The sequence below is a fragment of the Apodemus sylvaticus genome, chromosome 1, assembly GCF_947179515.1.
Source record: "Apodemus sylvaticus chromosome 1, mApoSyl1.1, whole genome shotgun sequence".
NCBI lineage: Eukaryota > Metazoa > Chordata > Mammalia > Rodentia > Muridae > Apodemus > Apodemus sylvaticus.
Genome location: NC_067472.1, coordinates 167375083 through 167389025, shown reverse-complemented (window position 1 = coordinate 167389025; position 13943 = coordinate 167375083). Strand labels below are relative to the sequence as shown.

General features: G+C 38.3%; 1 non-coding gene and 1 pseudogene across 1 annotated transcript; one reads left to right on the top strand and one right to left on the bottom strand.

Annotated features, from left to right (window-relative positions):
* Positions 1-1574: 1574 nt before the first annotated feature.
* Positions 1575-13943, bottom strand: part of LOC127692167 (mas-related G-protein coupled receptor member B4-like) — a 33468-nt pseudogene continuing 21099 nt past the window's right edge.
* LOC127676610 (U6 spliceosomal RNA) lies at positions 9978-10087 on the top strand. The gene has a single exon (XR_007976065.1). It is a non-coding gene; the product is annotated as a U6 spliceosomal RNA (small nuclear RNA).

Below are 13943 nucleotides of genomic sequence, written 5' to 3'. Positions count from 1 at the left end.
TTTGGGAAGAGGGAACCTGTGTTAGAAGGCAAAAAGTTCTATAGGGAAACATCTGTCCCTGATTTTTTGTGTCAGAATTTCTAGACCCCTGTGTGTCGTACTTTATGGTAGAACTGTGAATAATTGAGCTCAGAGACAAATAGCAGATGATAAACTCTCTGTAAGTTCATGTAATATATCCTACTGTTTTTCCATTTTCTAGTCCAGAGATGGGGAGCTGAGCAGTGCTGAAGAACAACAGCTCTTAGACAGTTTAAGTCAACAGATGCTTCACAGGGGGAGTAAGAGTTTATGATGAAGTGAAGTTTACACAAACTTTAACCAGACATTATGACTTTCTATACATATATAGATGCAAGTGATAGGTTTGAATCCTGACCCTTAATAAAGTGTTTTTTGGCATCTAGCCTATTCCACCTATACTTGAGCCTCTTCCATTAAGTAATATCCAGTCATTTTCCATCTAAGTAATTGCTTTTCTATGATTTCAAAATCCCATTATAGGTAGTAATGTCAAGCATTATGAGTTGCATTCTAGTATTTTATGACTAAAGAATATGTATCATTTTATGTAGACTAATGTATCACTGTTCTAGTCAACACCCTTTATGGTCACACAGAAGTTACTCTATTTGGCACTTTCTTTATCTTGGCACAGTACATTTATCTGTACTTTTTTGCTATTACATATATATATATATATACATATATATATATATATGTATATATATATATATATACAGACATATATGTATGTATATATATATATGTATGTATATATATATATGTATGTGTATATATATATATATATATATATATATATATATATATATATATATATATATATAATGAAGTAGACTTCCAGTAACCAAATAAAAGAACATACACACACACAAAACAACTGTAGAGTCCATTATTTGTTGGTTAAGTCCTCCAGAGCACAAGGTTATTTTGGTATTCTTTATTTAAAGTTTTGGCTGGCATTTTATTTTTGTTTTCTTTGTTTCAGAGGGTTTTTGTTTTTTGAGAAAGAACTTAAGTTGTTTGGGTAGGAAGCAAAAGAATATCTGAATGGTTTTGGTGGAGGGGAAGAATATGATCAAATGTATTTAAATTTAAAATTGTTTTAAATAAAAATAATTGAAAAGACATTTTGTCAAGTTTATACAGAATCATATGCAATATTTTGTCATAAAATTTCAAGCTCAATAGTATATTTCTATTCTTAATGATATATGTAGGTTTAATACATTATTTTAATCATTCTATGTTTTATTGAATGAATATCTTCTAATTTATGCATCCATTTTTCTAGTTTTTGGACAGCTGGGCTTCTTCAGCTTTCCATAATTATTTACAATATTAACAAACATACTTTTTGTGAGTACAGTAACTTTTATTCATGGTATTCAAGAAGTTAGGGGTCCCTAAGTCCTTCCCTTCTTAGGGTTCTGGGATGGAAGCTATGAGAGCGATGCTCAGTGTTGAGGCCTGAGTCGGGACATGTACCCTGTAGGAGCCCAGAACCTTTCTTTTCTTTCAAGTCCATGTTAGGATTGGTGACTCATGGCTTCTTACTCCCTGGAGGCCATGTAGGCCATGAGATCCAACACCAACTTGTTGCTATAGCCATATTCATTATCATAGCAGACAATTGCCTTTACATACTTGTCACTGAGAGCATGCTAGCCCCAATATCAAAGATAGAAGAGTGAATATAATATCACTGCTAAAGTTGCAGGACCCAACTCGATTCTCATTGTAGCCATTATGTTCTTTATTAGGGGCCCCAGTGCATGGTTCACCAATTTCTTGATGTCACCATACTTGGCAGCTTTCTCTAGGCAGCAGCATGTCAGACCCAGTTCAGACACACTGGGTGTAGGCACATGGAAGACCACGACAGTGAGCTTCCCATTCAATTCTGAGATGACGGTGCCCAAAATCCCTGGCAGCACCAGTGGATGTAAGGATGATGTTCTTGGTAGCCCTGTGGCCATCATTTCACAACTCCCTAGAGGGATCATCCATAGATGAAAACTGTTGGCAGTTATGGCATGAAGTCTTTCCACACTGCCAAAGTGGCCAGTGTAACTAAGCAGTTGGTGGTGCAGAAGGCATTGCTCACAATCATGATTGAATTATTATGCTTCACATGTTTCACACCCATCACAAACACGTGGACATTAGCAGAAGGGGCAGAGATGATGACCCTTTGGGATTTATCTTTCAAATAGGCCCTGACCTTCTCCATGGTGGTGAAAACACATTACTCCACAACATACTTGGCAACAGCATCACCCCATTTGGTGTTGATGGGATCTTGCTTCTGGAGATAGTGATGGCCTTTCCATTGATAACCAGCTTCCCTTTCTCACCACTGATGGCACTGTTGAACTTGCCATAGGTAATATACTGAAATATGTCGACTATGTAGTTGAGGTCCATGAAGGGGTCATTGAGAGCAGCAATATCCACTTTGCTAGACATGAAGGAAGCCCTGGTAACTAGGATCCCAATTCAATTAAATCTAGTCTTAGAGACATGGCTGGCACTGCAGGGAAGGTGGAGCTGTCTCTGGAATGGAGAAGAGCAAAGAGTCAAACTAACTCTTTTGTGTATATCTGATAGTTTCTGAAGCTAGATATGAATATTTCAAGTTTTCTAAGTACCATCAAACCAAATTGCTAGAAAAGTAATTACTACAAGTATCACATTAGCTATTTCTTTTACCACATGAAGATTTTGAGATTGTGTTATTTTCTTACATCTGTGTTGAAAAATATTTTCCATTCAATCTCTTGTTACTCTGATGAGACTGAAGATATAACATCAATAAATAAATGCCCATTCATTTAAGCATTGAAAAATAGACTCCTGGAATTCCATTCTGCACATGTCACCACATCCTAATCTCACTCTCTAATTATTTTTATCATTAGTATCTCTAAATACAAACTCACCTTTGATTTTAATGTCTTCATGAAATGGATCTTCAGAGTTTCCTGAAGAAAGGCAAAATTCCACAGATGGACCACATGGGGTAGAGGTAGGAGTAAGGGTAAATGTAAGGACAAATCTAAGGTTAAGGGTGAGGTTATAAGTAAGGGTAAGTATAAGGGTAAGGTTTATGGTTAGGTCAAGGGTAACAGTTAGGTTTAGGGTTAGGGTATGGGTATGGTTTGGAGTTGGTGTAGGAGTAGGAATAAGAGTAAGGTTGGGGTACATGTAAAGGCAGGGTTAGGGGTATGGGAATGGTTTGGGATAGGAGTAGGTGTAGGGTTAGCTGTTTCTCTCTCATGAAATCTGTTCTTTATGCTATTATTTTTTAAAATAATTCTTCATTTTCATTTCAAATGCTAAAGCCTTTCCTGGTTTCTCCCCCTCCCAGAAAATCCCCAACTCATCCTCCACCCCCTGCCTCTGAGAAGTTGCCCCTCCTCCAAACACACTCCCACCTTCCCTCCTCGATTCCCCCATACTGGGGCATCTATCCAGCCTTCATAGGACCAAGGACCTCTCCTATCACCAATGCCTGACAAGACATTCCTCCCCCACAATTGAAGCTGGAACTATGTTTACCCCTTGGTTGATGGCTTAGTCCCTGGGAGGTCTGGGGGTGGTGGTCTGGTTGGCTGATATCATAGATCTTCCCATGGGGTTGCAAACCCCTTCAGCTCCTCCAGTCCTCCCTCCAACTCCTTCATTGGTGACCACTCACTCCAATGGTTGGCTGCTACCATCTGCATCTGTATCTTTAAGGCTCTAGCAGGGCCCTTCAGGAGACAGCCATAACAGGCTCCTTTTGGCAAGCACTTCTTGTCATCCATAGTAGTGTCAGGGTTTGGTGACTGTTTATAGGATGAATTCCCAGGTAGGATATTCCTTGGGTGGCCTTTCCTTCAGTCTCTGCCCCACACTTTGTCTTCATAATTGCTCCTGTGAGTATTTTGTTTCCTTTCTCAGAAAATCTGAAGCACCCTCACTTTGGTCTTCCTTCTTCTTGAGCTTCCTGTGCTCTGTGAGTTGTATCTTGTTTATTCTTAGCCTTTGGGCTAGTATCCACTTATCAATGAGTGCATACCATATGTGTTCTTTCGTGATTGGGTTACCTCACTCAGGATGACACTTTCTAGTTTCATCCATTTACCTAAGAATTTCATGAATTCATTGTTTTTAATAGCTGAGTAGTATTCATTGTGTAAATATACCACATTTTCTTTATCCATTCCTCTGTTGAAGGATATCTGGATTTTTCCAGCTTCTGGCTATTATAAATAAGGATGCTATGAACATAGTGGAGCAAGTGCCTTATCATGGTGGAACATTTTCAGTGTATATGTCCAGGAGTGGTATAGCTGGGTCTTCAGGTAGTACTATGTCTAATTTTCTGAGGAACCACCAAACTGATTTCCAGAATGGTTGTATCAGTTTGCAACCCCACAAGCAGTGGAGGAGTGTTCCTCTTTCTCCAGATCTTTGCCAGCATCTGCTGTCCCCTGACTTTTTGATCCTGTCCATTCTGATTAGTGTGAGGTGGAATCTCAAGGCTGTTTTGATTTGCATTTCCCTGATAACTAAGGATGCTGAACATATCTTTAGGTGCTTCATAGCCATCTGAGTTTCCTCAGTTGAGGATTCTCTGTTTAGCTCTGGACCCCATTTTTTATAGGGTTATTTGACTCTCTGGAGTCTAACATCTTGAGTTCTTTGTATACATTGGATATTAGTCATCTATCGAATGTAGACTTGGTAAAGATCTTTTTCCACTCTGTTGGTTGCCATTTTATCCTATTGACAGTGTCCTTTGCCTTATAGAAGCTTTGCAGTTTTATATGGTCCCATTTGTCTATTCTTGTTCTTAGAGCATAAGCTATTGGTGTGTTCAGAAAAGTTTTTCTCTGTGCTCATGTGTTCAAGGCTCTTCTCCACTTTCTCCTCTATTAGCTTCAGTGTTTTATATGGAGGTCTTGATCCATTTGAACTTGAGCTTTGTACAAGGAGATAAGAATGGGTAGACTTGCATTTTTCTACACATTGTCCTCCAGTTGATCCAGCACCATTTGTTAAAAATGCTGACTTTTTCCCACTGAATGTTTTTAGCTCCTTTGCGAAATATTGATATTTGACACACTTGAGTGACCAGAGGTGTGTGGGTTTGTTTCTGGGTCTTTAATGCTCTTCCACTGATCTTCCTGCCAATCTCTGTACCAATACCATACAGTTTTTATCACTATTGCTCTGTAGTAGAGCTTGAGGTCAGGGATGGCGATTCCCCCAGAAGTTCTTTTGTTGTGGAGAATAGTTTTTGCTCTCCTGGGTTCTTTGGTTATTCCAAATGAATTTGCAGATTTCTCTCTCTAGCTCTATGAAGAAATGATTTGGAATTTTGATGGGGAATGCCCTGAATTTGTAGATTGCTTTCGGCAAGATGGACATTGTTGCTAAGTTAATCCTGCCAATCCATGAGCATGGGAGATCTTTCTATCTTCTGAGATCTTCTTCAATTTCTTTCCTCAGAGGCTTGAAGTTCTTGTCATACAGATCTTTCACTTGCTTGGTTGGAGTCACACCAAGGTATGTAATATTATTTGTGACCATTGTTATGGGTGTTGCTCCCCTAATTTCTTTCTCAGCTTGTTTATCCTTTGAGTAGAGGAAGGCTACTGATTTGTTTGAGTTAATTTTATATCCAGCAACTTTGCTCAAGTTGTTTATCAGCTTTAGGAGTTCTCTGGTTGATTTTTTGTGGTCACTTCAGTACACTATCATATCATCTGCAAATAGCGATATTTTGATTTCTTCCTTTCCAAATTGTATACCTTTGACCTCCTTTTGTTTTCTAATTGCTCTAGCTGGAACTTCAAGTACTATATTGAATAGATAGTGAGAGAATGGCTAGCCTTATCTGGTCCCTGATTTTAGTGGGATTGCTTCAAGCTTTTCTCCATTTAGTTTAATGTTGGCTACTGGTCTGCTGTATAATGCTTTCATTATGTTTAGGTATGGGCCTTGAATTACTAATTTCTCCAAGTATTTTAACATGAAGGAATGATGGCTTTTGCAAAATCCTTTTTCAGCATCTAATGAAATTATCATGTGCTTTTTTTTTCTTTGAGTTTGTTTATGTATTGGATTATATTGATGGATTTCCATATATTGAACCATCTCTGCATCCCTGGGTTGAAGCATACTTGATTGTGGTGAATGATTGTTTTGATGTATTTTGGATTCAGTTAGAAAGAATTTTATAGAGTATTTTTGCATCAATGTGCATAAGGGAAATCGTCTGAAGTTCTCTTTCCTTGTTTGGTTTAGGCATAAGCGTTATTGTCGCTTCATAGAAAGAACTGGGTAATGTTCTTTGTGTTTCTATTTTGTGAAATAGTTTGAAAAGTATCAGTATTAGGTCTTCTTTGAAAATCTAATAGAATTCCCCACTAAACCCATCTGGTACTGGGCTTCTGTTTGCTTTGGAGATTATTAATGACTGCTTCTATTTCCTCAGGACTTTTGGGACTATTTAGATGGTTTATCTGATCCTGTTTTAACATTGGCACCTGGTATCTGTCTAGAAAATTGTCCATTTTGTTCAGATTTTCCAATTTTGTTGAGTATAAGCTTTTGTAGTAGGAGCTGATGATTTTTTGAATATCCAGTTTCTGGTGCTATTTCTCCCATTTCTTTCTGATTTTATTAATTTGGGTAGTGCCTCTGTGCCCTCTGGTTAGTCTGGCTAAAGGTTGTTGATTTTCTCAAAGAACCAGTTCCTAGTTTTGTTGATTCTTTGTATCATTTTTTTGTTTCTATTTGGTTGATTTTGGTCCTGAGTTTGAGTATTTCCTGCAGTGCAATCTTCTTCGGTGTATTAGCTTCTTTCTCTTCTGAAGCTTTCAGGTGTGTTGTCAAGCTGCTAGTGTCAGCTCTCTCTACATTTTCTTTTTGGAGGCACTTAGTGCTGTGAGTTTTCCTCTTAGCATTGCTTTCATTGTGACCCATAAATTTTAGTATGATGTGTCTTCATTTTCATTAAATTCTAAAAAGTCTTTAATTTCTTTCTTCATTTCTTCCTTGGCCAAGTTATCATTGAGTAGGTCATTGTTAAATGTCCATATGTATGTGTATTTTCTGTTGTTTTTGTCTAAATGTAAAACCAGCCTTAGACTCTGGCAATCTTATATGGTGCCTGGAATCATTTCAATATTCCTGTATCTTCTGAGACCTGTTTTGTGACCAGTTATATGTTCATTTTTGCAGAAGGTACCAAGAGGTACTGAGAAGAAGGTATATTTTTTTGCTTGAGGATGGAATGTTCTATAAATATCTCTTATATACTTTTGGTCTATAACTTCTGTTAGTTTTACTGTGTCTCTGTTTCATTTCTGTTTCCATGATTTGTCCATTGCTGAGAGTGGGGTGTTGAAGTCTCCAACTATTATTGTGTGGGGGTACAATGTGTGCTTTGAGCTTTAGTAAAGTTTCTTTTATGAATGTGGGTACCCTTGTGTTTGGAGCATAGATGTTCAGAATTGAGAGTTCATCTTGGTAGATTTTTCCTTTGACCATTATGAAGTGTCCCTCCTTATATTTTGACAACTTTTGGTTGAAAATAGATTTTATTTGATATAAGAATGTCTACTCCAGCTTGTTTCTTGGGACCACTTGGTTGGAAAATTGTTTTCCAACCTTTGACTCTGAGGTAATGACTATATTTGTCACTGAAGTTGGTATCTTGTATGCAGCAAAATATTGGAACCTGTTTATGTATCCAGTATGTTAGTCTAGGTCTTTTTTATTGGGGAATTGAGTCCATTGATGTTAAGAGATATTAAGGAAAAGTGATTGTTACTTCCTGTTACTTTCGTTGTTAAATGTGGAATTCTGTTCGTGTGTCTATCTTCTTTTGGGTTTGTTGAAAGGAGATTACTTTATTGCTTTTTCTAGGGTGTAGTTTCCCTCCTTGTGTTGGCATTTTCCATCAATTATCCTTTGTAGTGCTGGATTTATGGAATGATATTGTGTAAATTTGGTTTTATCATGGAATATCTTGTTTTGTCCAGCTATGGTAATGGAGAGTTTGTATGGGTATAGTAGCCTAGGCTGACATTTATGTTCTCTTTGGGTCTGTATGACATCTGCTCAGATTTTCTAGCTTTCATAGTTTCTCGTGAGAAGTCTGGTGTAATTTTGATAGGTCTGCCTTTACATGTTACTTGACCTTTTTCCCTTACTGTGTTTAATATTCTTTCTTTGTTTAGTGAATTTGATGTTTTGATTATTATGTGATGGGAGGGATTTCTGTTCTGTTCTGGTCTGTTTGAAGTTCTGTAGGCTTCTTGTATGTTAATGGGTATCTCTTTCTTTAGGTTAGGGAAGTTTTCTTCTATAATTTTGTTGAAGATATTTACTGATCCTTTAAGTTGTAAATCCTTGCTCTCTTCTATACCTATATTCCTTAGGTTTGGTCTTCTCATTGTGTCCTGGATTTCCTGGATGTTTTTGGTTACAAGCCTTTTGTATTTTCTTTGACTGTTGAGTCAATGTTTTCTGTGGTATCTTCAGCACCTGAGATTCTCTCTTCTTTCTATTGTAGTCTGTTGATGACTCCGGATTTCTTTCCAAGGTTTTCTATCTCCAGAGTTGTCTCCCTTTGTGATTTCTTTATTATTTCTATTTCCGTTTTTATATCCTGAATGGTTTTGTTCAGTTCCTTCACTTGTGACTTTCTGTAATTTTTTAAGGGAATTTTTTTTCTCTTTAAGGGCATCTACCTGTTGACCCATGTTTTCCTGTATTTCTTTAAGGGAGCTATTTATGTCCTTCTTGAAGTCCTCTATTAGCATCATCAGATATGATTTTAAATCAAGATCTTGCTTTTCTGGTGTTTTGGGCTATCCAGGACTTGCTGTTGTGGGAGAACTGGGTTCAGATGGTGCCATGTTGCCTTTGTATCTATTGGTAATGTTCTTGTGCTTACCTTTTGCCATCTGGTTATCTCTGTTATCATTTGGTCTTGCTGTCTCTGACTGTGGCTTATCTGTCCTGCAATCCTGTGTATCTGTACTGCTAGGTTTCCTGTTTTCTCTGTGCACACAGGTATGTAGGCACTCCTGGGAGACTAGCTTTCTTGTGGTGGAATTTGTATATATAGCTCTGTGGCCCAGGATCAGCTCTGCATTCTCAAGCCTTTCCACAGCCCTTGGAGGTTAGCTATTTCCCTGTACCACCTGGACATGGCACACTGTGACAGAGGATGGTCCCCAGCCAGAGACAGAAATCAGAAGGCTCCTGCGCGAGGGTTCATCTGAGCAGCAGGGGTGGTCCTACCTGTGCTCTCAGGCCTATCTGGACTCCCGTGGAGACATCAGTGGTAGAAGGAGCAGAAGGAATGGCAGTGGTGGGGTATTCGAGAGGGCAGGGTTTTGGTGGTTGCTGGTTAGTGAGGCCCCTCAGTTTCCCAGCAGCAGTTCTGGGACTCCAGAGATGGGTGGGGGTCCTTACCAACTGCTCTGAGTGCAGTGGGTTCTCTAGTATGGATCAGGAGATGATATCTTCACTGTAGCAGACCTGCCAAGAGTCTGCCCCAGCAGAAAGAACAGGCCTCTTTATGTTGTTATAATGTAAATGTTTACATCATATATGATGTGAGACTAATCTCATTTTCTATGATTTCCGTCTTTGATCTTTGTACCAGTTCTGCCAGTATGAAGTCAAACAGTCCTCTTACAGGCAGAGTGTGGATGATTACAGGAAAGATAAGAAAAAGATGCAAGAGATAATTATGGGAGGGATACAGGTTAATACTGCACTAACAGCAACTGTATTTCTCATAGCCTTTTTATACTACAGCACCGTGGGAAGCAAAGCCACAAGCTAACAGAAATAATTTGCTAAAATATACACAAAACATTTGTTCTTTTTTCTTCTCTTATTATTATTATTATTATTACATATTTCCTTTTTAAAAGATGTTTTCTGTGCTCGCTTCGGCAGCACATATACTAAAATTGGATCTTCTCTAAAGAGAAGATTAGCATGGCCCCTGCGCAAGGATGACATGCAAATTCGTGAAGCATTCCATATTTTTTGATGCCCCTCAAAGGAGGAATGGATACAGAAAATGTGGTATATTTACACGATGGAATACTACTCAGCAATTAGAAACAATGAATTCACAAAATTTGTAGGCAAATGGTTTGATTTGGAAAATATCATCCTAAGTGAGGTAACCCAATCACAAAATAATACACATGGAATGCAATCTCTGATAAGTGGATATTAATTAGCCCAGAAGCTCTGAATACCCAAGGCACAAATTGCATAACAAATGACTCCCATGAAGAAGTATGGAGAAGGTCCTGATCCTGGAAAGGATTGATCTAGCATGGGAAGGGAATATAAAGACAGAGAAAAAGGAGGGAGGTGATTGGAGAAGGGATGGAGAGAAGAAGGTTTATGGCACATATGGGGAGTGGGGATCCTGGAAAGGGGAAATCATTTGGAATGTAAACAAAGAATATAGAAAATAAAAATATTAAAAAAAGATTTTTTCTTTTTATTTATTTATTTTTAAATTCTTTTACTAGATATTTGCTTTATTTACATTTCAAATGGTATCCCCTTTCCACATTATCCCTCTAAAAATCCCTATCTCAATGCCCCTTCCCATGACCCCCACCCCATATCCTGACTTGCATTCCCCTATTCTAGGGAATTGAGCCTTTACAGCACCCATGTTTGCCCTCTCATTGATGTCTGAAATGGTCATCTTCTGCTACATATATAGATGGAGCCATGGGACCCTCCATGTGTACTCTTTGGTTAGTGGTTTAGCCCCTGGGAGCTTTGGGGTACTGGTTGCTACATATTATTGTTCTGTCTGCAGGACTGCAAACCTCTTCAGCTCCTTGGGTCCTTTCTCTAGCTTCTACATTGGGGAACCTATATTCATTCTATTAGTTGGCTGTGTGCCATGGGTATTTTGATCCACTTTCTAATAAGGATCAAAGTATCTACACTTTGATCTTCCTTCTTCTTGAGCTTCATGTGGTCTGAGTTGTATCTTGGGTATTCTGAGATTTTGGGCTATTATCCACTTATCAGCAAGTACATTTTGTGTGTGTTCTTTTGTGATTGGGTTACATCACTAGATGATAGTTTCTAGCTCCATCCATTTACCTAAGAATTTCATGAATTCTTTGTTTTTAATAGCTGAGTAGTACTCCACTGTGTAAATGTACCACATCTTCTGTATCCATTTCTCTGTTGCGGGACATCTGGATTTTTTTCCAGCTTCTGGCTATTATAAATATGGCTGCTATGAACATAGTGGAGCATGTGTCCTTATTACATGTTGGAGCATTTTCTGGGTATATACCCAGGAGTCGTATAGCTTGGTCCTCAGATAGTTCTATGTCCAGTTTTCTCAGGAACTGCCAAACTGATTTCCAGAGTGGTTGTACCAGTTTGCAATTCAACCAGAAATGGAGGAGTGTTCCTCTTTCTCCACATTCTCTCCATCATTTGCTGTCCCCTGAGTTTTTGATCCTGGCCTTTCTGACTGGTGTGAGGTGAAATCTCAGGATTGTTTTGATTTGCATTTCCCTGATGATTAAAGATGGTGAACATTTCTTTAGGTGTTTCTCAGCCATCTGATATTCCTCAGTTGAGAATTCTTTGGTTATCTCTGTACTCATTTTTAATAGGTTTATTTGGTTCTCTATAGTTTAGTTTCTTGAGTTCTTTGTATATATTGTATATTAGTCCTCTATCTAATATAGGATTGGTAAAGATCTTTTCCCAATCTGTTGGTTGATATTCTGTCATATTGACAGTGTCCTTTGTCTTACAGAAGTTTGATATTTTATGAGGTCCCATTCATTGATTCTTGATTTTAGAGCATAAGTCATTGGTGTTCTATTAAGGAACTTCTCCCCTGTGCCCATGTGTTCAAGGCTCTTTCCCACTTTCTCTTCTATTGGATTCAGAGTATCTGTTTTTATGTGGAGGTCCTTGATCCCTTCGGATGTGAACTTTGTACAAGGAGATAAAAATGGATCAATTTGCATTCTTCTACATGTGCACTACCGTTGAACCAGCATCGTTTGTTGAAAATGCTGTCTTTTTTTCCACCAGATAGTTTTAGCTCCTTTGTCAAAGATCAAGTGATCATAGATGTGTGGGATCACTTCTGGGTCTTTAATTCAATTCCATTAATCTACTTTCCTGTCACTGTACCAATACCATTCAGATATTTTTATCACTATATCTCTGTACTACCTCTTGAGTTCAGGGATAGTGATTCTGCCAGAAGGTTTTGTTGTTGAGAAAAGTTTTCACTATACTGTTTTTTTTTTTTTTGTTATTCTAGATGAAGTTGAGAATTACTCTTTTCAACTCTGTGAATTTGTGATTTGGAATTTTGATAGGGATTGCTATGAATCTGTAGATTGCTTTATGCAAGATGTCCATTTTTACTATATTAACCCTGCTAATCGACAAGCATGGGAAACCTTTCCATCTTCTGAGGTCTTTGATTTCTTTCTTCAGATACTTGAAGTTCTTGTCATACATATCTTACACTTGCTTAGTTAGAGTCACACCTAGCTATTTTATATTGTTTGTGACTATTGTGAATGGTATCATTTCCCTAATTTCTTTCTCAGTCTTTTTTCCTTTGAGTATAGGAAGGCTACTGATTTGTTTGAGTTAATTTTATATCTTTCCACTCTGCTGTCCCCTGTAGTTCTCTGGTGGAGCTTTTGGTATCACTTTAGTATATGATCATATCATCTGCAAATAGTAATATTTTGACTTCCTTCCAATTTTATATTCCTTTGAACTCCTTAGATCCTGTCTGGTTTTGTTCAAATCCTTAACCTTTTTTATTGTGTTTTCATGTATTTTTAAAAGTGAATTATGTGTTTCCTCTTTATTGGTTTCTACCTGTTTACCTGTGTTCTCCTGTATTTCTTTAAGGGAGCTATTTATGTCCTTTTTAAAGTCCTCTATCATGAGATGTGATTTTAAGTCACAGTCTTTCTTTTCTGGTATGCTGGGGGTACCCAGTATTTTATGTGGAGGGAGAACTTGGTTCTGATGATGCCAATTACCCTTGGTTTCTGTTGCTTATGTTTTTCTGCTTGCTTTTCACCATGTGGTTATCTGTGGTATTAACTGGCCTTGCTGTCTGTGACTGAAGCCTGTCCCTCCTGTGAACCTGGTTTTGTTGGGCTTCCTTTGGTCAGGCTGTCTCTGGATATGTGAGGTGATCCTGTGAGCCTGATCTATGTATCTAGCTGTGTCAGAACTCCCTGGGGTTAAGCTGCCTCTGAGTGTGGAAGGTGTGGGATGATGTATAGAGCACAGGATGAGCTCCCTGGGGCAGATTGTAAAGGAAGGAAGGTGTGTCTATGGCCGGGCAGGAATCCCAGATAGGGCATGTATTGGGACCAGGGTGTGGGACTCACCTGTGAGCTTGGGTGTGTCAGAAATCCTGGGAATCAATCTGTTTCTGGGTGTGGGTGAATATAGGGGGCCTAGAGCACTATATCTTCCTTTGGGCACAGATCAAAAGTGTTTTCTCATGTACATGTCTGGCCTTTCTTTGTCACATTTGGTTTGTTTGCCATCATGTGAGTGTTCTTCTCCTTCCATACACTCATATCTCCATTACATTATATATAGGGGCATAGAGAGAGCCCTTCAGTCATAGACTAAGCCCACAAGCCATAACCCACAAAATCTTTCTTGTCATATAATAATAAAAACATTGTGATTTGTAATGCATTCCAGCAAAAAACAAAACAAAACAAAAATCGCAAAACCCCCCAAAACAAAAAATAAAACAGAACAAAAAAACCCCAAAACCCAACAAGACAAGAACAATAACAAAACTCCAAAACCCCGATCTCAAAGACCAAAACCAAAACCAAAACCAAAGC